This window comes from Heterodontus francisci, chromosome 33, assembly GCF_036365525.1.
Source record: "Heterodontus francisci isolate sHetFra1 chromosome 33, sHetFra1.hap1, whole genome shotgun sequence".
Lineage (NCBI taxonomy): Eukaryota > Metazoa > Chordata > Chondrichthyes > Heterodontiformes > Heterodontidae > Heterodontus > Heterodontus francisci.
The window spans coordinates 4,137,618-4,161,351 of NC_090403.1; positions in this window are offsets into that span (position 1 = coordinate 4,137,618).

Below are 23,734 nucleotides of genomic sequence, written 5' to 3' on the forward strand. Positions count from 1 at the left end.
TATATGTACACTGACTGGTGTCTCTCAGTCCCTGTCTGTCAGGGAGATATCTATACACTGAGTGGTGTCTCACAGTCCCTCTCTCTCAGGGAGATATCTGTACACTGACTGGTGTCTCTCAGTCCCTGTCTCTCAGGGAGCTTTATGTACACTGAGTGGTGTCTCTCAGGGAGATATCTGTACACTGACTGGTGTCTCTCAGTCCCTGTCTCTCAGGGAGCTTTATGTACACTGAGTGGTGTCTCTCAGTCCCTCTCTCTCAGGGAGATATCTGTACACTGACTGGTGTCTCAATCCCTGTCTCTCAGGGAGATATCTGGACACTGAGTGGTGTCTCTCAGTCCCTCTCTCTCAGGGAGATATCTGTACACTGACTGGTGTCTCTCAGTCCCTGTCTCTCAGGGAGATATCTGTACACTGAGTGGTGTCTCACAGTCCCTCTCTCTCAGGGAGATATCTGTACACTGACTGGTGTCTCTCAGTCCCTGTCTCTCAGGGAGATATCTGTACACTGATTGGTGTCTCTCAGTCCCTCTCTCTCAGGGAGATATCTGTACACTGACTGGTGTCTCTCAGTCCCTGTCTCTCAGGGAGATATCTATACACTGAGTGGTGTCTCTCAGTCCCTGTCTCTCAGGGAGATATCTGTACACTGACTGGTGTCTCTCAGTCCCTCTCTCTCAGGGAGATATCTGTACACTGACTGGTGTCTCTCAGTCCCTCTCTCTCAGGGAGATATCTGTACACTGAGTGGTGTCTCACAGCCCCTGTCTCTCAGGGAGATATCTGTACACTGACTGGTGTCTCTCAGTCCCTGTCTCTCAGGGAGAAATCTGTACACTGAGTGGTGTCTCACAGTCCCTCTCTCTCAGGGAGATATCTGTACACTGAGTGGTGTCATTCAGTCCCTCTCTCTCAGGGAGATATCTGTACACTGACTGGTGTCTCTCAGTCCCTGTCTCTCAGGGAGATATTTGCACACTGAGTGGTGTCTCACAGTCCCTCTCTCTCAGGGAGATATCTGTACACTGAGTGGTGTCATTCAGTCCCTCTCTCTCAGGGAGGTATCTGTACACTGAGTGGTGTCTCTCAGTCCCTGTCTCTCAGGGAGACATCTGTACACTGACTGGTGTCTCTCAGTCCCTGTCTCTCAGGGAGCTTTATGCACACTGAGTGGTGTCTCTCAGGGAGATAACTGTAAACTGAGTGGTGTCTCTCAGTCCCTCTCTCTCAGGGAGATATCTGTACACTGAGTGGTGTCTCTCAGCCCCTCTCTCTCAGGGAGATATCTGTACACTGACTGGTGTCTCTCAGTCCCTCTCTCTCAGGGAGATATCTGTACACTGACTGGTGTCTCTCAGTCCCTGTCCCTCAGGGAGATATCTGCACACTGAGTGGTGTCTCACAGTCCCTCTCTCTCAGGGAGATATCTTTACACTGAGTGGTGTCTCTCAGTCCCTCTCTCTCAGGGAGATATCTGTATATGGACTGGTGTCTCTCAGTCCCTGTCTCTCAGGGAGATATCTGTACACTGAGTGGTGTCTCACAGTCCCTCTCTCTCAGGGAGATATCTGTACACTGACTGGTGTCTCTCAGTCCCTCTCTCTCAGGGAGATATCTGTCCGCTGACTGGTGTCTCTCAGTCCCTCTCTCTCAGGGAGATATCTGTACACTGAGTGGTGTCTCTCAGTCCCTCTCTCTCAGGGAGATATCTGTACACTGACTGGTGTCTCTCAGTCCCTGTCTCTCAGGGAGATATATGTACACTGACATGTGTCTCTCAGTCCCTCTCTCTCAGGGAGGTATCTGTACACTGAGTGGTGTCTCTCAGTCCCTGTCTCTCAGGGAGATATATGTACACTGACTGGTGTCTCTCAGTCCCTCTCTCTCAGGGAGATATCTGTACACTGACTGGTGTCTCTCAGTCCCTCTCTCTCAGGGAGATATCTGTACACTGAGTGGTGTCTCTCAGTCCCTGACTCTCAGGGAGATATCTGTACACTGACTGGTGTCTCTCAGTCCCTCTCTCTCAGGGAGATATCTGTACGCTGACTAGTGTCTCTCAGTCCCTCTCTCTCAGGGAGATATCTGTACACTGAGTGGTGTCTCTCAGTCCCTCTCTCTCAGGGAGATATCTGTACACTGACTGGTGTCTCTCAGTCCCTGTCTCTCAGGGAGATATATGATCACTGACTGGTGTCACTCAGTCCCTCTCTCAGGAAGGTATCTGTACACTGAGTGGTGTCTCTCAGTCCCTGTCTCTCAGGGAGATATCTGTACACTGAGTGGTGTCTCTCAGTCCCTCTCTCTCAGGGAGATATCTGTACACTGACTGGTGTCTCTCAGCCCCTCTCTCTCAGGGAGATATCTGTGCACTGAGTGGTGTCTCACAGTCCCTCTCTCTCAGGGAGATATCTTTACACTGAGTGGTGTCTCTCAGTCCCTCTCTCTCAGGGAGATATCTGTATATGGACTGGTGTCTCTCAGTCCCTGTCTCTCAGGGAGATATCTGTACACTGAGTGGTGTCTCACAGTCCCTCTCTCTCAGGGAGATATCTGTACACTGACTGGTGTCTCTCAGTCCCTCTCTCTCAGGGAGATATCTGTCCGCTGACTGGTGTCTCTCAGTCCCTCTCTCTCAGGGAGATATCTGTACACTGAGTGGTGTCTCTCAGTCCCTCTCTCTCAGGGAGATATCTGTACACTGACTGGTGTCTCTCAGTCCCTGTCTCTCAGGGAGATATATGTACACTGACATGTGTCTCTCAGTCCCTCTCTCTCAGGGAGGTATCTGTACACTGAGTGGTGTCTCTCAGTCCCTGTCTCTCAGGGAGATATATGTACACTGACTGGTGTCTCTCAGTCCCTCTCTCTCAGGGAGATATCTGTACACTGACTGGTGTCTCTCAGTCCCTCTCTCTCAGGGAGATATCTGTACACTGAGTGGTGTCTCTCAGTCCCTGACTCTCAGGGAGATATCTGTACACTGACTGGTGTCTCTCAGTCCCTCTCTCTCAGGGAGATATCTGTACGCTGACTAGTGTCTCTCAGTCCCTCTCTCTCAGGGAGATATCTGTACACTGAGTGGTGTCTCTCAGTCCCTCTCTCTCAGGGAGATATCTGTACACTGACTGGTGTCTCTCAGTCCCTGTCTCTCAGGGAGATATATGATCACTGACTGGTGTCACTCAGTCCCTCTCTCAGGAAGGTATCTGTACACTGAGTGGTGTCTCTCAGTCCCTGTCTCTCAGGGAGATATCTGTACACTGAGTGGTGTCTCTCAGTCCCTCTCTCTCAGGGAGATATCTGTACACTGACTGGTGTCTCTCAGCCCCTCTCTCTCAGGGAGATATCTGTGCACTGAGTGGTGTCTCTCAGTCCCTGTCTCTCAGGGAGATATCTGTACACTGAGTGGTGTCTCTCAGGTCCTCTCTCTCAGGGAGATATCTGTGCACTGAGTGGTGTCTCACAGTCCCTCTCTCTCAGGGAGATATCTGTACACTGACTGGTGTCTCTCAGTCCCTGTCTCTCAGGGAGATATCTGTACACTGACTGGTGTCTCTCAGGTCCTCTCTCTCAGGGAGATATCTGTGCACTGAGTGGTGTCTCACAGTCCCTCTCTCTCAGGGAGATATCTGTACACTGACTGGTATCTCTCAGTCCCTGTCTCTCAGGGAGATATCTATGCACTGAGTGGTGTCTCTCAGTCCCTCTCTCTCAGGGAGATATCTGTACACTGAGTGGTGTCTCTCAGTCCCTCTCTCTCAGGGAGATATCTGTACACTGAGTGGTGTCTCTCAGTCCCTGTCTCTCAGGGAGATATCTATACACTGAGTGGTGTCTCTCAGTCCCTTTCTCTCAGGGAGATATCTGTACACTGACTGGTGTCTCTCAGTCCCTCTCTCTCAGGGAGATATCTGTACACTGACTGGTGTCTCTCAGCCCCTCTCTCTCAGGGAGATATCTGTACACTGACTGGTGTCTCTCAGTCCCTCTCTCTCAGGGAGATATCTGTACACTGACTGGTGTCTCTCAGTCCCTGTCCCTCAGGGAGATATCTGCACACTGAGTGGTGTCTCACAGTCCCTCTCTCTCAGGGAGATATCTTTACACTGAGTGGTGTCTCTCAGTCCCTCTCTCTCAGGGAGATATCTGTATACTGACTGGTGTCTCTCAGTCCCTGTCTCTCAGGGAGATATCTGTACACTGAGTGGTGTCTCACAGTCCCTCTCTCTCAGGGAGATATCTGTACACTGACTGGTGTCTCTCAGTCCCTCTCTCTCAGGGAGATATCTGTCCGCTGACTGGTGTCTCTCAGTCCCTCTCTCTCAGGGAGATATCTGTACACTGAGTGGTGTCTCTCAGTCCCTCTCTCTCAGGGAGATATCTGTACACTGACTGGTGTCTCTCAGTCCCTCTCTCTCAGGGAGATATATGTACACTGACATGTGTCTCTCAGTCCCTCTCTCTCAGGGAGGTATCTGTACACTGAGTGGTGTCTCTCAGTCCCTGTCTCTCAGGGAGATATATGTACACTGACTGGTGTCTCTCAGTCCCTCTCTCTCAGGGAGATATCTGTACACTGACTGGTGTCTCTCAGTCCCTCTCTCTCAGGGAGATATCTGTACACTGAGTGGTGTCTCTCAGTCCCTGACTCTCAGGGAGATATCTGTACACTGACTGGTGTCTCTCAGTCCCTCTCTCTCAGGGAGATATCTGTACGCTGACTAGTGTCTCTCAGTCCCTCTCTCTCAGGGAGATATCTGTACACTGAGTGGTGTCTCTCAGTCCCTCTCTCTCAGGGAGATATCTGTACACTGACTGGTGTCTCTCAGTCCCTGTCTCTCAGGGAGATATATGTTCACTGACTGGTGTCACTCAGTCCCTCTCTCAGGAAGGTATCTGTACACTGAGTGGTGTCTCTCAGTCCCTGTCTCTCAGGGAGATATCTGTACACTGAGTGGTGTCTCTCAGTCCCTCTCTCTCAGGGAGATATCTGTACACTGACTGGTGTCTCTCAGCCCCTCTCTCTCAGGGAGATATCTGTGCACTGAGTGGTGTCTCTCAGTCCCTGTCTCTCAGGGAGATATCTGTACACTGAGTGGTGTCTCTCAGTCCCTCTCTCTCAGGGAGATATCTGTACACTGACTGGTGTCTCTGAGGTCCTCTCTCTCAGGGAGATATCTGTGCACTGAGTGGTGTCTCACAGTCCCTCTCTCTCAGGGAGATATCTGTACACTGGCTGGTGTCTCTCAGTCCCGGTCTCTCAGGGAGATATCTGTACACTGAGTGGTGTCTCTCAGTCCCTCTCTCTCAGGGAGATATCTGTACACTGACTGGTGTCTCTCAGTCCCTGTCTCTCAGGGAGATATCTGTACTCTGAGTGGTGTCTCACAGTCCCTCTCTCTCAGGGAGATATCTGTACACTGACTGGTGTCTCTCAGTCCCTGTCTCTCAGGGAGATATCTATGCACTGAGTGGTGTCTCTCAGTCCCTCTCTCTCAGGGAGATATCTGTACACTGACTGGTGTCTCTCAGTCCCTGTCTCTCAGGGAGATATCTATACACTGAGTGGTGTCTCTCAGTCCCTTTCTCTCAGGGAGATATCTGTACACTGACTGGTGTCTCTCAGTCCCTCTCTCTCAGGGAGATATCTGTACACTGACTGGTGTCTCTCAGTCCCTCTCTCTCAGGGAGATATCTGTACACTGAGTGGTGTCTCACAGTCCCTCTCTCTCTCAGGGAGATATCTGTACACTGACTGGTGTCTCTCAGTCCCTCTCTCTCAGGGAGATATCTGTCCGCTGACTGGTGTCTCTCAGTCCCTCTCTCTCAGGGAGATATCTGTACACTGAGTGGTGTCTCTCAGTCCCTCTCTCTCAGGGAGATATCTGTACACTGACTGGTATCTCTCAGTCCCTGTCTCTCAGGGAGATATATGTACACTGACATGTGTCTCTCAGTCCCTCTCTCTCAGGGAGGTATCTGTACACTGAGTGGTGTCTCTCAGTCCCTGTCTCTCAGGGAGATATATGTACACTGACTGGTGTCTCTCAGTCCCTCTCTCTCAGGGAGATATCTGTACACTGACTGGTGTCTCTCAGTCCCTCTCTCTCAGGGAGATATCTGTACACTGAGTGGTGTCTCTCAGTCCCTGACTCTCAGGGAGATATCTGTACACTGACTGGTGTCTCTCAGTCCCTCTCTCTCAGGGAGATATCTGTACGCTGACTAGTGTCTCTCAGTCCCTCTCTCTCAGGGAGATATCTGTACACTGAGTGGTGTCTCTCAGTCCCTCTCTCTCAGGGAGATATCTGTACACTGACTGGTGTCTCTCAGTCCCTGTCTCTCAGGGAGATATATGTTCACTGACTGGTGCCACTCAGTCCCTCTCTCAGGAAGGTATCTGTACACTGAGTGGTGTCTCTCAGTCCCTGTCTCTCAGGGAGATATCTGTACACTGAGTGGTGTCTCTCAGTCCCTCTCTCTCAGGGAGATATCTGTACACTGACTGGTGTCTCTCAGCCCCTCTCTCTCAGGGAGATATCTGTGCACTGAGTGGTGTCTCTCAGTCCCTGTCTCTCAGGGAGATATCTGTACACTGACTGGTGTCTCTCAGTCCCTCTCCGTCAGGGAGATATCTGTACACTGACTGGTGTCTCTCAGTCCCTCTCTCTCAGGGAGATATCTGTACACTGAGTGGTGTCTCACAGCCCCTGTCTCTCAGGGAGATATCTGTACACTGACTGGTGTCTCTCAGTCCCTGTCTCTCAGGGAGAAATCTGTACACTGATTGGTGTCTCTCAGTCCCTCTCTCTCAGGGAGATACCTGTACACTGAGTGGTTCTCTCAGTCCCTGTCTCTCAGGGAGATATCTGTACACTGAGTGGTGTCTCATAGTCCCTCTCTCTCAGGGAGATATCTGTACACTGAGTGGTGTCTCTCAGTCCCTCTCTCTCAGGGAGATATCTGTACACTGACTGGTGTCTCTCAGTCCCTGTCTCTCAGGGAGATATCTGTACACTGAGGGGTGTCTCTCAGTCCCTGTCTCTCAGGGAGATATCTGTACACTGAGTGGTGTCTCTCAGTCCCTGTCTCTCAGGGAGATATATGTACACTGACTGGTGTCTCTCAGTCCCTCTCTCTCAGGGAGGTATCTGTACACTGACTGGTGTCTCTCAGTCCCTGTCTCTCAGGGAGATATCTGTACACTGAGTGGTGTCTCAGAGTCCCTCTCTCTCAGGGAGATATATGTACACTGAGTGGTGTCTCTCAGTCCCTGTCTCTCAGGGAGATATATGTACACTGACTGGTGTCTCTCAGTCCCTCTCTCTCAGGGAGATATCTGTACACTGACTGGTGTCTCTCAGTCCCTCTCTCTCAGGGAGATATCTGTACACTGAGTGGTGTCTCACAGCCCCTGTCTCTCAGGGAGATATCTGTACACTGACTGGTGTCTCTCAGTCCCTGTCTGTCAGGGAGATATCTATACACTGAGTGGTGTCTCTCAGTCCCTCTCTCTCAGGGAGATATCTGTACACTGACTGGTGTCTCTCAGTCCCTGTCTGTCAGGGAGATATCTATACACTGAGTGGTGTCTCACAGTCCCTCTCTCTCAGGGAGATATCTGTACACTGACTGGTGTCTCTCAGTCCCTCTCTCTCAGGGAGATATCTGTACACTGAGTGGTGTCTCACAGCCCCTGTCTCTCAGGGAGATATCTGTACACTGACTGGTGTCTCTCAGTCCCTGTCTCTTAGGGAGAAATCTGTACACTGAGAGGTGTCTCTCAGTCCCTCTCTCTCAGGGAGATATCTGTACACTGAGTGGTGTCTCTCAGTCCCTGTCTCTCAGGGAGATATCTGTACACTGAGTGGTGTCTCACAGTCCCTCTCTCTCAGGGAGATATCTGTACACTGAGTGGTGTCTCTCAGTCCCTCTCTCTCAGGGAGATATCTGTACACTGACTGGTGTCTCTCAGTCCCTGTCTCTCAGGGAGATATCTGTACACTGAGTGGTGTCTCACAGTCCCTCTCTCTCAGGGAGATATCTGTACACTGACTGGTGTCTCTCAGTCCCTCTCTCTCAGGGAGATATCTGTACGCTGACTGGTGTCTCTCAGTCCCTCTCTCTCAGGGAGATATCTGTACACTGAATGGTGTCTCTCAGTCCCTCTCTCTCAGGGAGATATCTGTACACTGAGTGGTGTCTCTCAGTCCCTGTCTCTCAGGGAGAAATCTGTACACTGAGTGGTGTCTCTCAGTCCCTCTCTCTCAGGGAGATATCTGTACACTGACTGGTGTCTCTCAGTCCCTGTCTCTCAGGGAGAAATCTGTACACTGAGTGGTGTCTCTCAGTCCCTGTCTCTCAGGGAGAAATCTGTACACTGAGTGGTGTCTCTCAGTCCCTCTCTCTCAGGGAGATATCTGTACACTGACTGGTGTCTCTCAGTCCCTGTCACTCAGGGAGAAATCTGTACACTGAGTGGTGTCTCTCAGTCCCTCTCTCTCAGGGAGATATCTGTACACTGACTGGTGTCTCTCAGTCCCTGTCTCTCAGGGAGATATATGTACACTGAGTGGTGTCTCTCAGTCCCTCTCTCTCAGGGAGATATCTGTACACTGAGTGGTGTCTCTCAGTCCCTCTCTCTCAGGGAGATAACTGTACACTGACTGGTGTCTCTCAGTCCCTGTCTCTCAGGGAGATATATGTACACTGAATGGTGTCTCTCAGTCCCTCTCTCTCTGGGAGGTATCTGTACAATGAGAGGTGTCTCACAGTCCCTGTCTCTCAGGGAGATATCTGTACAGTGAGTGGTGTCTCTCAGTCCCTGTCTCTCAGGGAGATATCTGTACAATGAGTGGTGTCTCTCAGTCCCTGTCTCTCAGGGAGATATCTGTACAGTGAGTGGTGTCTCTCAGTCCCTGTCTCTCAGGGAGATATCTGTACACTGAGTGGTGTCTCTCAGTCCCTGTCTCTCAGGGAGATATATGTACACTGACTGGTGTCTCTCAGTCCCTGTCTCTCAGGGAGATATCTGTGCACTGAGTGGTGTCTCTCAGTCCCTGTCTCTCAGGGAGATATATGTAAACTGACTGGTGTCTCTCAGTCCCTGTCTCTCAGGGAGATATCTGTACACTGAGTGGTGTCTCTCAGTCCCTGTCTCTCAGGGAGATATATGTACACTGACTGGTGTCTCTCAGTCCCTGTCTCTCAGGGAGATATATGTACACTGACTGGTGTCTCTCAGTCCCTGTCTCTCAGGGAGATATCTGTACACTGACTGGTGTCTCTCAGTCCCTCTCTCTCAGGGAGATATCTGAACGCTGACTAGTGTCTCTCAGTCCCTCTCTCTCAGGGAGATATCTGTACACTGAGTGGTGTCTCTCAGTCCCTCTCTCTCAGGGAGATATATGTACACTGACTGGTGTCTCTCAGTCCCTCTCTCGGGGAGGTATCTGTACACTGAGTGGTGTCTCTCAGTCCCTGTCTCTCAGGGAGATATATGTACACTGACTGGTGTCTCTCAGTCCCTCTCTCTCAGGGAGATATCTGTACTCTGACTGGTGTCTCTCAGTCCCTGTATCTCAGGGAGATATCTGTGCACTGACTGGTGTCTCTCTGTCCTTGTCTCTCAGGGAGATATCTGTACACTGAATGGTGTCTCTCAGTCCCTCTCTCTCAGGGAGATATCTGTACTCTGACTGGTGTCTCTCAGTCCCTGTCTCTCAGGGAGATATCTGTGCACTGACTGGTGTCTCTCAGTCCCTGTCTCTCAGGGAGATATCTGTACTCTGAGTGGTTTCTCACAGTCCCTCTCTCTCAGGGAGATATCTGTACACTGACTGGTGTCTCTCAGTCCCTGTCTCTCAGGGAGATATCTGTACACTGAGTGGTGTCTCTCAGTCCCTCTCTCTCAGGGAGATATCTGTACACTGACTGGTGTCTCTCAGTCCCTGTCTCTCAGGGAGATATCTGTACACTGAATGGTGTCTCTCAGTCCCTCTCTCTCAGGGAGATATCTGTACACTGAGTGGTGTCTCTCAGTCCCTGTCTCTCAGGGAGATATATGTACACTGACTGGTGTCTCTCAGTCCCTGTCTCTCAGGGAGATATATGTACACTGACTGGTGTCTCTCAGTCCCTGTCTCTCAGGGAGATATCTGTACACTGACTGGTGTCTCTCAGTCCCTCTCTCTCAGGGAGATATCTGAACGCTGACTAGTGTCTCTCAGTCCCTCTCTCTCAGGGAGATATCTGTACACTGAGTGGTGTCTCTCAGTCCCTCTCTCTCAGGGAGATATATGTACACTGACTGGTGTCTCTCAGTCCCTCTCTCGGGGAGGTATCTGTACACTGAGTGGTGTCTCTCAGTCCCTGTCTCTCAGGGAGATATATGTACACTGACTGGTGTCTCTCAGTCCCTCTCTCTCAGGGAGATATCTGTACTCTGACTGGTGTCTCTCAGTCCCTGTCTCTCAGGGAGATATCTGTGCACTGACTGGTGTCTCTCTGTCCTTGTCTCTCAGGGAGATATCTGTACACTGAATGGTGTCTCTCAGTCCCTCTCTCTCAGGGAGATATCTGTACTCTGACTGGTGTCTCTCAGTCCCTGTCTCTCAGGGAGATATCTGTGCACTGACTGGTGTCTCTCAGTCCCTGTCTCTCAGGGAGATATCTGTACTCTGAGTGGTGTCTCACAGTCCCTCTCTCTCAGGGAGATATCTGTACACTGACTGGTGTCTCTCAGTCCCTGTCTCTCAGGGAGATATCTGTACACTGAGTGGTGTCTCTCAGTCCCTCTCTCTCAGGGAGATATCTGTACACTGACTGGTGTCTCTCAGTCCCTGTCTCTCAGGGAGATATCTATACACTGAGTGGTGTCTCTCAGTCCCTGTCTCTCAGGGAGATATCTGTACACTGACTGGTGTCTCTCAGTCCCTCTCTCTCAGGGAGATATCTGTACACTGAATGGTGTCTCTCAGTCCCTCTCTCTCAGGGAGATATCTGTACTCTGACTGGTGTCTCTCAGTCCCTGTCTCTCAGGGAGATATCTGTGCACTGACTGGTGTCTCTCAGTCCCTGTCTCTCAGGGAGATATCTGTACTCTGAGTGGAGTCTCACAGTCCCTCTCTCACAGGGAGATATCTGTACTCTGACTGGTGTCTCTCAGTCCCTGTCTCTCAGGGATATATCTGTACACTGAGTGGTGTCTCTCAGTCCCTCTCTCTCAGGGAGATATCAGTACACTGACTGGTGTCTCTCAGTCCCTGTCTCTCAGGGAGATATCTATACACTGAGTGGTGTCTCTCAGTCCCTGTCTCTCAGGGAGATATCTGTACACTGACTGGTGTCTCTCAGTCCCTCTCTCTCAGGGAGATATCTGTACACTGACTGGTGTCTCTCAGTCCCTCTCTCTCAGGGAGATATCTGTACACTGAGTGGTGTCTCACAGCCCCTGTCTCTCAGGGAGATATCTGTACACTGACTGGTGTCTCTCAGTCCCTCTCTCTCAGGGAGAAATCTGTACACTGAGTGGTGTCTCTCAGTCCCTCTCTCTCAGGGAGATATCTGTACACTGAGTGGTTCTCTCAGTCCCTGTCTCTCAGGGAGATATCTGTACACTGAGTGGTGTCTCACAGTCCCTCTCTCTCAGGGAGATATCTGTACACTGAGTGATGTCTCTCAGTCCCTCTCTCTCAGGGAGATATCTGTACACTGACTGGTATCTCTCAGTCCCTCTCTCTCAGGGAGATATCTGTACACTGACTGGTGTCTCTCAGTCCCTGTCTCTCAGGGAGATATCTATACACTGAGTGGTGTCTCTCAGTCCCTGTCTCTCAGGGAGATATACGTACACTGACTGGTGTCTCTCAGTCCCTCTCTCTCAGGGAGATATCTGTACACTGACTGGTGTCTCTCAGTCCCTGTCTCTCAGGGAGATAACTGTACACTGAGTGGTGTCTCACAGTCCCTCTCTCTCAGGGAGATATCTGTACACTGACTGGTGTCTCTCAGTCCCTCTCTCTCAGGGAGATATCTGTACACTGAGTGCTGTCTCACAGCCCCTGTCTCTCAGGGAGATATCTGTACACTGACTGGTGTCTCTCAGTCCCTGTCTCTCAGGGAGAAATCTGTACACTGAGTGGTGTCTCTCAGTCCCTCTCTCTCAGGGAGATATCTGTACACTGAGTGGTGTCTCTCAGTCCCTCTCTCTCAGGGAGATATCTGTACACTGAGTGGTGTCTCACAGTCCCTCTCTCTCAGGGAGATATCTGTACACTGAGTGGTGTCTCTCAGTCCCTCTCTCTCAGGGAGATATCTGTACACTGACTGGTGTCTCTCAGTCCCTCTCTCTCAGGGAGATATCTGTACACTGACTGGTGTCTCTCAGTCCCTGTCTCTCAGGGAGAAACCTGTACACTGAGTGGTGTCTCTCAGTCCCTCTCTCTCAGGGAGATATCTGTACACTGACTGGTGTCTCTCAGTCCCTGTCTCTCAGGGAGATATCTGTACACTGAGTGGTGACTCTCAGTCCCTCTCTCTCAGGGAGATATCTGTACACTGAGTGGTGTCTCTCAGTCCCTCTCTCTCAGGGAGATAACTGTACACTGACTGGTGTCTCTCAGTCCCTGTCTCTCAGGGAGATATATGTACACTGAGTGGTGTCTCTCAGTCCCTCTCTCTCTGGGAGGTATCTGTACACTGAGTGGTGTCTCTCAGTCCCTGTTTCTCAGGGAGATATATGAACACTGACTGGTGTCTCTCAGTCCCTGTCTCTCAGGGAGATATCTGTACACTGAGTGGTGCCTCTCAGTCCCTCTCTCTCAGGGAGATATCTGTACACTGACTGGTGTCTCTCAGTCCAGGTCTCTCAGGGAGATATATGTACACTGACTGGTGTCTCTCAGTCCCTCTCTCGGGGAGGTATCTGTACACTGAGTGGTGTCTCTCAGTCCCTGTCTCTCAGGGAGATATATGTACACTGACTGGTGTCTCTCAGTCCCCCTCTCTCAGGGAGATATCTGTACACTGAGTGGTGTCTCTCAGTCCCTCTCACTCAGGGAGATATCTGTACACTGACTGGTGTCTCTCAGTCCTTGTCTCTCAGGGAGATATATGTACACTGACTGGTGTCTCTCAGTCCCTCTCTCTCAGGGAGGTATCTGTACACTGAGTGGTGTCTCTCAGTCCCTGTCTCTCAGGGAGATATATGTACACTGACTGGTGTCTCTCAGTCCCTCTCTCTCAGGGAGATATCTGTACACTGAGTGGTGTCTCTCAGTCCCTCTCTCTCAGGGAGATATCTGTACACTGAGTGGTGTCTCTCAGTCCCTGTCTCTCAGGGAGATATCTGTACACTGAGTGGTGTCTCTCTGTCCCTGTCTCTCAGGGAGATATCTGTACACTGAGTGGTGTCTCTCAGTCCCTGTCTCTCAGGGAGATATATGTACACTGACTGGTGTCTCTCAGTCCCTCTCTCTCAGGGAGGTATCTGTACACTGACTGGTGTCTCTCAGTCCCTGTCTCTCAGGGAGATATCTGTACACTGAGTGGTGTCTCTCAGTCCCTGTGTCTCAGGGAGATATATGTACACTTACTGGTGTCTCTCAGTCCCTGTGTCTCAGGGAGATATATGTACACTGGCTGGTGTCTCTCAGTCCCTCTCTCTCAGGGAGGTATATGTACACTGAGTGGTGTCTCTCAGTCCCTGTCTCTCAGGGAGATATATATACACTGACTGGTGTCTCTCAGTCCCTCTCTCTCAGGGAGATATCTGTACACTGACTGGTGTCTCTCAGTCCCTCTCTCTCAGGGAGATATCTGTACACTGAGTGGTGTCTCTCAGTCCCTGTCTCTCAGGGAGATATCTGTACACTGAGTGGTGTCTCACAGTCCCTCTCTCTCAGGGAGATATCTGTACACTGAGTGGTGTCTCTCAGTCCCTCTCTCTCAGGGAGATATCTGTACACTGACTGGTGTCTCTCAGTCCCTGTCTCTCAGGGAGATATCTGTACACTGAGTGGTGTCTCACAGTCCCTCTCTCTCAGGGAGATATCTGTACACTGACTGGTGTCTCTCAGTCCCTCTCTCTCAGGGAGATATCTGTACGCTGACTGGTGTCTCTCAGTCCCTCTCTCTCAGGGAGATATCTGTACACTGAATGGTGTCTCTCAGTCCCTCTCTCTCAGGGAGATATCTGTACACTGAGTGGTGTCTCTCAGTCCCTGTCTCTCAGGGAGAAATCTGTACACTGAGTGGTGTCTCTCAGTCCCTCTCTCTCAGGGAGATATCTGTACACTGACTGGTGTCTCTCAGTCCCTGTCTCTCAGGGAGAAATCTGTACACTGAGTGGTGTCTCTCAGTCCCTGTCTCTCAGGGAGAAATCTGTACACTGAGTGGTGTCTCTCAGTCCCTCTCTCTCAGGGAGATATCTGTACACTGACTGGTGTCTCTCAGTCCCTGTCTCTCAGGGAGAAATCTGTACACTGAGTGGTGTCTCTCAGTCCCTCTCTCTCAGGGAGATATCTGTACACTGACTGGTGTCTCTCAGTCCCTGTCTCTCAGGGAGATATATGTACACTGAGTGGTGTCTCTCAGTCCCTCTCTCTCAGGGAGATATCTGTACACTGAGTGGTGTCTCTCAGTCCCTCTCTCTCTGGGAGATAACTGTACACTGACTGGTGTCTCTCAGTCCCTGTCTCTCAGGGAGATATATGTACACTGAATGGTGTCTCTCAGTCCCTCTCTCTCTGGGAGGTATCTGTACAATGAGAGGTGTCTCTCAGTCCCTGTCTCTCAGGGAGATATCTGTACAGTGAGTGGTGTCTCTCAGTCCCTGTCTCTCAGGGAGATATCTGTACAATGAGTGGTGTCTCTCAGTCCCTGTCTCTCAGGGAGATATCTGTACAGTGAGTGGTGTCTCTCAGTCCCTGTCTCTCAGGGAGATATCTGTACACTGAGTGGTGTCTCTCAGTCCCTGTCTCTCAGGGAGATATATGTACACTGACTGGTGTCTCTCAGTCCCTGTCTCTCAGGGAGATATCTGTACACTGAGTGGTGTCTCTCAGTCCCTGTCTCTCAGGGAGATATATGTACACTGACTGGTGTCTCTCAGTCCCTGTCTCTCAGGGAGATATCTGTACACTGAGTGGTGTCTCTCAGTCCCTGTCTCTCAGGGAGATATATGTACACTGACTGGTGTCTCTCAGTCCCTGTCTCTCAGGGAGATATATGTACACTGACTGGTGTCTCTCAGTCCCTGTCTCTCAGGGAGATATCTGTACACTGACTGGTGTCTCTCAGTCCCTCTCTCTCAGGGAGATATCTGAACGCTGACTAGTGTCTCTCAGTCCATCTCTGTCAGGGAGATATCTGTACACTGAGTGGTGTCTCTCAGTCCCTCTCTCTCAGGGAGATATATGTACACTGACTGGTGTCTCTCAGTCCCTCTCTCGGGGAGGTATCTGTACACTGAGTGGTGTCTCTCAGTCCCTGTCTCTCAGGGAGATATATGTACACTGACTGGTGTCTCTCAGTCCCTCTCTCTCAGGGAGATATCTGTACTCTGACTGGTGTCTCTCAGTCCCTGTCTCTCAGGGAGATATCTGTGCACTGACTGGTGTCTCTCTGTCCTTGTCTCTCAGGGAGATATCTGTACACTGAATGGTGTCTCTCAGTCCCTCTCTCTCAGGGAGATATCTGCACTGACTGGTGTCTCTCAGTCCCTGTCTCTCAGGGAGATATCTGTGCACTGACTGGTGTCTCTCAGTCCCTGTCTCTCAGGGAGATATCTGTACTCTGAGTGGAGTCTCACAGTCCCTCTCTCTCAGGGAGATATCTGTACACTGACTGGTGTCTCTCAGTCCCTGTCTCTCAGGGAGATATCTGTACACTGAGTGGTGTCTCTCAGTCCCTCTCTCTCAGGGAGATATCTGTACACTGACTGGCGTCTCTCAGTCCCTGTCTCTCAGGGAGATATCTATACACTGAGTGGTGTCTCTCAGTCCCTGTCTCTCAGGGAGATATCTGTACACTGACTGGTGTCTCTCAGTCCCTCTCTCTCAGGGAGATATCTGTACACTGAATGGTGTCTCTCAGTCCCTCTCTCTCAGGGAGATATCTGTACTCTGACTGGTGTCTCTCAGTCCCTCTCTCTCAGGGAGATATCTGTGCACTGACTGGTGTCTCTCAGTCCCTGTCTCTCAGGGAGATATCTGTACTCTGAGTGGAGTCTCACAGTCCCTCTCTCTCAGGGAGATATCTGTACACTGTCTGGTGTCTCTCAGTCCCTGTCTCTCAGGGATATATCTGTACACTGAGTGGTGTCTCTCAGTCCCTCTCTCTCAGGGAGATATCTGTACACTGACTGGTGTCTCTCAGTCCCTGTCTCTCAGGGAGATATCTATACACTGAGTGGTGTCTCTCAGTCCCTGTCTCTCAGGGAGATATCTGTACACTGACTGGTGTCTCTCAGTCCCTCTCTCTCAGGGAGATATCTGTACACTGACTGGTGTCTCTCAGTCCCTCTCTCTCAGGGAGATATCTGTACACTGAGTGGTGTCTCACAGCCCCTGTCTCTCAGGGAGATATCTGTACACTGACTGGTGTCTCTCAGTCCCTCTCTCTCAGGGAGAAATCTGTACACTGAGTGGTGTCTCTCAGTCCCTCTCTCTCAGGGAGATATCTGTACACTGAGTGGTTCTCTCAGTCCCTGTCTCTCAGGGAGATATCTGTACACTGAGTGGTGTCTCACAGTCCCTCTCTCTCAGGGAGATATCTGTACACTGAGTGGTGTCTCTCAGTCCCTCTCTCTCAGGGAGATATCTGTACACTGACTGGTGTCTCTCAGTCCCTCTCTCTCAGGGAGATATCTGTACACTGACTGGTGTCTCTCAGTCCCTGTCTCTCAGGGAGATATCTATACACTGAGTGGTGTCTCTCAGTCCCTGTCTCTCAGGGAGATATATGTACACTGACTGGTGTCTCTCAGTCCCTCTCTCTCAGGGAGATATCTGTACACTGACTGGTGTCTCTCAGTCCCTGTCTCTCAGGGAGATAACTGTACACTGAGTGGTGTCTCACAGTCCCTCTCTCTCAGGGAGATATCTGTACACTGACTGGTGTCTCTCAGTCCCTCTCTCTCAGGGAGATATCTGTACACTGAGTGGTGTCTCACAGCCCCTGTCTCTCAGGGAGATATCTGTACACTGACTGGTGTCTCTCAGTCCCTGTCTCTCAGGGAGAAATCTGTACACTGAGTGGTGTCTCTCAGTCCCTCTTTCTCAGGGAGATATCTGTACACTGAGTGGTGTCTCTCAGTCCCTGTCTCTCAGGGAGATATCTGTACACTGAGTGGTGTCTCACAGTCCCTCTCTCTCAGGGAGATATCTGTACACTGAGTGGTGTCTCTCAGTCCCTCTCTCTCAGGGAGATATCTGTACACTGACTGGTGTCTCTCAGTCCCTGTCTCTCAGGGAGATATCTGTACACTGAGTGGTGTCTCACAGTCCCTCTCTCTCAGGGAGATATCTGTACACTGACTGGTGTCTCTCAGTCCCTCTCTCTCAGGGAGATATCTGTACGCTGACTGGTGTCTCTCAGTCCCTCTCTCTCAGGGAGATATCTGTACACTGAGTGGTGTCTCTCAGTCCCTCTCTCTCAGGGAGATATCTGTACACTGACTGGTGTCTCTCAGTCCCTCTCTCTCAGGGAGATATCTGTACACTGACTGGTGTCTCTCAGTCCCTGTCTCTCAGGGAGAAATCTGTACACTGAGTGGTGTCTCTCAGTCCCTCTCTCTCAGGGAGATATCTGTACACTGACTGGTGTCTCTCAGTCCCTGTCTCTCAGGGAGATATCTGTACACTGAGTGGTGACTCTCAGTCCCTCTCTCTCAGGGAGATATCTGTACACTGAGTGGTGTCTCTCAGTCCCTCTCTCTCAGGGAGATAACTGTACACTGACTGGTGTCTCTCAGTCCCTGTCTCTCAGGGAGATATATGTACACTGAGTGGTGTCTCTCAGTCCCTCTCTCTCTGGGAGGGATCTGTACACTGAGTGGTGTCTCTCAGTCCCTGTTTCTCAGGGAGATATATGAACACTGACTGGTGTCTCTCAGTCCCTGTCTCTCAGGGAGATATCTGTACACTGAGTGGTGCCTCTCAGTCCCTCTCTCTCAGGGAGATATCTGTACACTGACTGGTGTCTCTCAGTCCCTGTCTCTCAGGGAGATATATGTACACTGACTGGTGTCTCTCAGTCCCTCTCTCGGGGAGGTATCTGTACACTGAGTGGTGTCTCTCAGTCCCTGTCTCTCAGGGAGATATATGTACACAGACTGGTGTCTCTCAGTCCCCCTCTCCCAGGGAGATATCTGTACACTGAGTGGTGTCTCTCAGTCCCTCTCACTCAGGGAGATATCTGTACACTGACTGGTGTCTCTCAGTCCTTGTCTCTCAGGGAGATATATGTACACTGACTGGTGTCTCTCAGTCCCTCTCTCTCAGGGAGGTATCTGTACACTGAGTGGTGTCTCTCAGTCCCTGTCTCTCAGGGAGATATATGTACACTGACTGGTGTCTCTCAGTCCCTCTCTCTCAGGGAGATATCTGTACACTGAGTGGTGTCTCTCAGTCCCTCTCTCTCAGGGAGATATCTGTACACTGAGTGGTGTCTCTCAGTCCCTGTCTCTCAGGGAGATATCTGTACACTGAGTGGTGTCTCTCTGTCCCTGTCTCTCAGGGAGATATCTGTACACTGAGTGGTGTCTCTCAGTCCCTGTCTCTCAGGTAGATATATGTACACTGAGTGGTGTCTCTCAGTCCCTCTCTCTCAGGGAGGTATCTGTACACTGACTGGTGTCTCTCAGTCCCTGTCTCTCAGGGAGATATCTGTACACTGAGTGGTGTCTCTCAGTCCCTGTGTCTCAGGGAGATATATGTACACTGACTGGTGTCTCTCAGTCCCTGTGTCTCAGGGAGATATATGTACACTGACTGGTGTCTCTCAGTCCCTCTCTCTCAGGGAGGTATATGTACACTGAGTGGTGTCTCTCAGTCCCTGTCTCTCAGGGAGATATATGTACACTGACTGGTGTCTCTCAGTCCCTCTCTCTCAGGGAGATATCTGTACACTGACTGGTGTCTCTCAGTCCCTCTCTCTCAGGGAGATATCTGTTCACTGAGTGTTGTCTCACAGCCCCTGTCTCTCAGGGAGATATCTGTACACTGACTGGTGTCTCTCAGTCCCTGTCTGTCAGGGAGATATCTATACACTGAGTGGTGTCTCTCAGTCCCTCTCTCTCAGGGAGATATCTGTACACTGAGTGGTGTCTCTCAGTCCCTGTCTCTCAGGGAGCTATCTGTACACTGAGTGGTGTCTCACAGTCCCTCTCTCTCAGGGATATATCTGTACACTGACTGGTGTCTCTCAGTCCCTGTCTCTCAGGGAGATATCTGTACACTGACTGGTGTCTCTCAGTCCCTCTCTCTCAGGGAGATATCTGTACACTGACTGGTGTCTCTCAGTCCCTGTTTCTCAGGGAGATAACTGTACACTGAGTGGTGTCTCACAGTCCCTCTCTCTCAGGGAGATATCTGTACACTGACTGGTGTCTCTCAGTCCCCCTCTCTCAGGGAGATATCTGTACACTGAGTGGTGTCTCACAGCCCCTGTCTCTCAGGGAGATATCTGTACACTGACTGGTGTCTCTCAGTCCCTGTCTCTCAGGGAGAAATCTGTACACTGAGTGGTGTCTCTCAGTCCCTCTCTCTCAAGGAGATATCTGTACACTGAGTGGTGTCTCTCAGTCCCTGTCTCTCAGGGAGATATCTGTACACTGAGTGGTGTCTCACAGTCCCTCTCTCTCAGGGAGATATCTGTACACTGAGTGGTGTCTCTCAGTCCCTCTCTCTCAGGGAGATATCTGTACACTGACTGGTGTCTCTCAGTCCCTGTCTCACAGGGAGATATCTGTACACTGAGTGGTGTCTCACAGTCCCTCTCTCTCAGGGAGATATCTGTACACTGACTGGTGTCTCTCAGTCCCTCTCTCTCAGGGAGATATCTGTACGCTGACTGGTGTCTCTCAGTCCCTCTCTCTCAGGGAGATATCTGTACACTGAGTGGTGTCTCTCAGTCCCTCTCTCTCAGGGAGATATCTGTACACTGACTGGTGTCTCTCAGTCCCTCTCTCTCAGGGAGATATCTGTACACTGACTGGTGTCTCTCAGTCCCTGTCTCTCAGGGAGAAATCTGTACACTGAGTGGTGTCTCTCAGTCCCTCTATCTCAGGGAGATATCTGTACACTGACTGGTGTCTCTCAGTCCCTGTCTCTCAGGGAGATATCTGTACACTGAGTGGTGTCTCTCAGTCCCTCTCTCTCAGGGAGATATCTGTACACTGAGTGGTGTCTCACAGCCCCTGTCTCTCAGGGAGATATCTGTACACTGACTGGTGTCTCTCAGTCCCTCTCTCTCAGGGAGAAATCTGTACACTGAGTGGTGTCTCTCAGTCCCTCTCTCTCAGGGAGATATCTGTACACTGAGTGGTTCTCTCAGTCCCTGTCTCTCAGGGAGATATCTGTACACTGAGTGGTGTCTCACAGTCCCTCTCTCTCAGGGAGATATCTGTACACTGACTGGTGTCTCTCAGTCCCTCTCTCTCAGGGAGATATCTGTACACTGACTGGTGTCTCTCAGTCCCTGTCTCTCAGGGAGATATCTATACACTGAGTGGTGTCTCTCAGTCCCTGTCTCTCAGGGAGATATCAGTACACTGACTGGTGTCTCTCAGTCCCTCTCTCTCAGGGAGATATCTGTACACTGACTGGTGTCTCTCAGTCCCTCTCTCTCAGGGAGATATCTGTACACTGAGTGGTGTCTCACAGCCCCTGTCTCTCAGGGAGATATCTGTACACTGACTGGTGTCTCTCAGTCCCTCTCTCTCAGGGAGAAATCTGTACACTGAGTGGTGTCTCTCAGTCCCTCTCTCTCAGGGAGATATCTGTACACTGAGTGGTTCTCTCAGTCCCTGTCTCTCAGGGAGATATCTGTACACTGAGTGGTGTCTCACAGTCCCTCTCTCTCAGGGAGATATCTGTAAACTGAGTGGTGTCTCTCAGTCCCTCTCTCTCAGGGAGATATCTGTACACTGACTGGTGTCTCTCAGTCCCTCTCTCTCAGGGAGATATCTGTACACTGACTGGTGTCTCTCAGTCCCTGTCTCTCAGGGAGATATCTATACACTGAGTGGTGTCTCTCAGTCCCTGTCTCTCAGGGAGATATATGTACACTGACTGGTGTCTCTCAGTCCCTCTCTCTCAGGGAGATATCTGTACACTGACTGGTGTCTCTCAGTCCCTGTCTCTCAGGGAGATAACTGTACACTGAGTGGTGTCTCACAGTCCCTCTCTCTCAGGGAGATATCTGTACACTGACTGGTGTCTCTCAGTCCCTCTCTCTCAGGGAGATATCTGTACACTGAGTGGTATCTCACAGCCCCTGTCTCTCAGGGAGATATCTGTACACTGACTGGTGTCTCTCAGTCCCTGTCTCTCAGGGAGAAATCTGTACACTGAGTGGTGTCTCTCAGTCCCTCTCTCTCAGGGAGATATCTGTACACTGAGTGGTGTCTCTCAGTCCCTGTCTCTCAGGGAGATATCTGTACACTGAGTGGTGTCTCACAGTCCCTCTCTCTCAGGGAGATATCTGTACACTGAGTGGTGTCTCTCAGTCCCTCTCTCTCAGGGAGATATCTGTACACTGACTGGTGTCTCTCAGTCCCTCTCTCTCAGGGAGATATCTGTACACTGAGTGGTGTCTCTCAGTCCCTCTCTCTCAGGGAGATATCTGTACACTGACTGGTGTCTCTCAGTCCCTCTCTCTCAGGGAGATATCTGTACACTGACTGGTGTCTCTCAGTCCCTGTCTCTCAGGGAGAAATCTGTACACTGAGTGGTGTCTCTCAGTCCCTCTCTCTCAGGGAGATATCTGTACACTGACTGGTGTCTCTCAGTCCCTGTCTCTCAGGGAGATATCTGTACACTGAGTGGTGACTCTCAGTCCCTCTCTCTCAGGGAGATATCTGTACACTGAGTGGTGTCTCTCAGTCCCTCTCTCTCAGGGAGATAACTGTACACTGACTGGTGTCTCTCAGTCCCTGTCTCTCAGGGAGATATATGTACACTGAGTGGTGTCTCTCAGTCCCTCTCTCTCTGGGAGGTATCTGTACACTGAGTGGTGTCTCTCAGTCCCTGTTTCTCAGGGAGATATATGAACACTGACTGGTGTCTCTCAGTCCCTGTCTCTCAGAGAGATATCTGTACACTGAGTGGTGCCTCTCAGTCCCTCTCTCTCAGGGAGATATCTGTACACTGACTGGTGTCTCTCAGTCCAGGTCTCTCAGGGAGATATATGTACACTGACTGGTGTCTCTCAGTCCCTCTCTCGGGGAGGTATCTGTACACTGAGTGGTGTCTCTCAGTCCCTGTCTCTCAGGGAGATATATGTACACTGACTGGTGTCTCTCAGTCCCCCTCTCCCAGGGAGATATCTGTACACTGAGTGGTGTCTCTCAGTCCCTCTCACTCAGGGAGATATCTGTACACTGACTGGTGTCTCTCAGTCCTTGTCTCTCAGGGAGATATATGTACACTGACTGGTGTCTCTCAGTCCCTCTCTCTCAGGGAGGTATCTGTACACTGAGTGGTGTCTCTCAGTCCCTGTCTCTCAGGGAGATATATGTACACTGACTGGTGTCTCTCAGTCCCTCTCTCTCAGGGAGATATCTGTACACTGAGTGGTGTCTCTCAGTCCCTCTCTCTCAGGGAGATATCTGTACACTGAGTGGTGTCTCTCAGTCCCTGTCTCTCAGGGAGATATCTGTACACTGAGTGGTGTCTCTCTGTCCCTGTCTCTCAGGGAGATATATGTACACTGACTGGTGTCTCTCAGTCCCTGTCTCTCAGGGAGATATATGTACACTGACTGGTGTCTCTCAGTCCCTCTCTCTCAGGGAGGTATCTGTACACTGACTGGTGTCTCTCAGTCCCTGTCTCTCAGGGAGATATCTGTACACTGAGTGGTGTCTCTCAGTCCCTGTGTCTCAGGGAGATATATGTACACTGACTGGTGTCTCTCAGTCCCTGTGTCTCAGGGAGATATATGTACACTGACTGGTGTCTCTCAGTCCCTCTCTCTCAGGGAGGTATATGTACACTGAGTGGTGTCTCTCAGTCCCTGTCTCTCAGGGAGATATATGTACACTGACTGGTGTCTCTCAGTCCCTCTCTCTCAGGGAGATATCTGTACACTGACTGGTGTCTCTCAGTCCCTCTCTCTCAGGGAGATATCTGTTCACTGAGTGTTGTCTCACAGCCCCTGTCTCTCAGGGAGATATCTGTACACTGAGTGGTGTCTCTCTGTCCCTGTCTCTCAGGGAGATATCTGTACACTGAGTGGTGTCTCTCAGTCCCTGTCTCTCAGGGAGATATATGTACACTGACTGGTGTCTCTCAGTCCCTCTCTCTCAGGGAGGTATCTGTACACTGACTGGTGTCTCTCAGTCCCTGTCTCTCAGGGAGATATCTGTACACTGAGTGGTGTCTCTCAGTCCCTGTGTCTCAGGGAGATATATGTACACTGACTGGTGTCTCTCAGTCCCTGTGTCTCAGGGAGATATATGTACACTGACTGGTGTCTCTCAGTCCCTCTCTCTCAGGGAGGTATATGT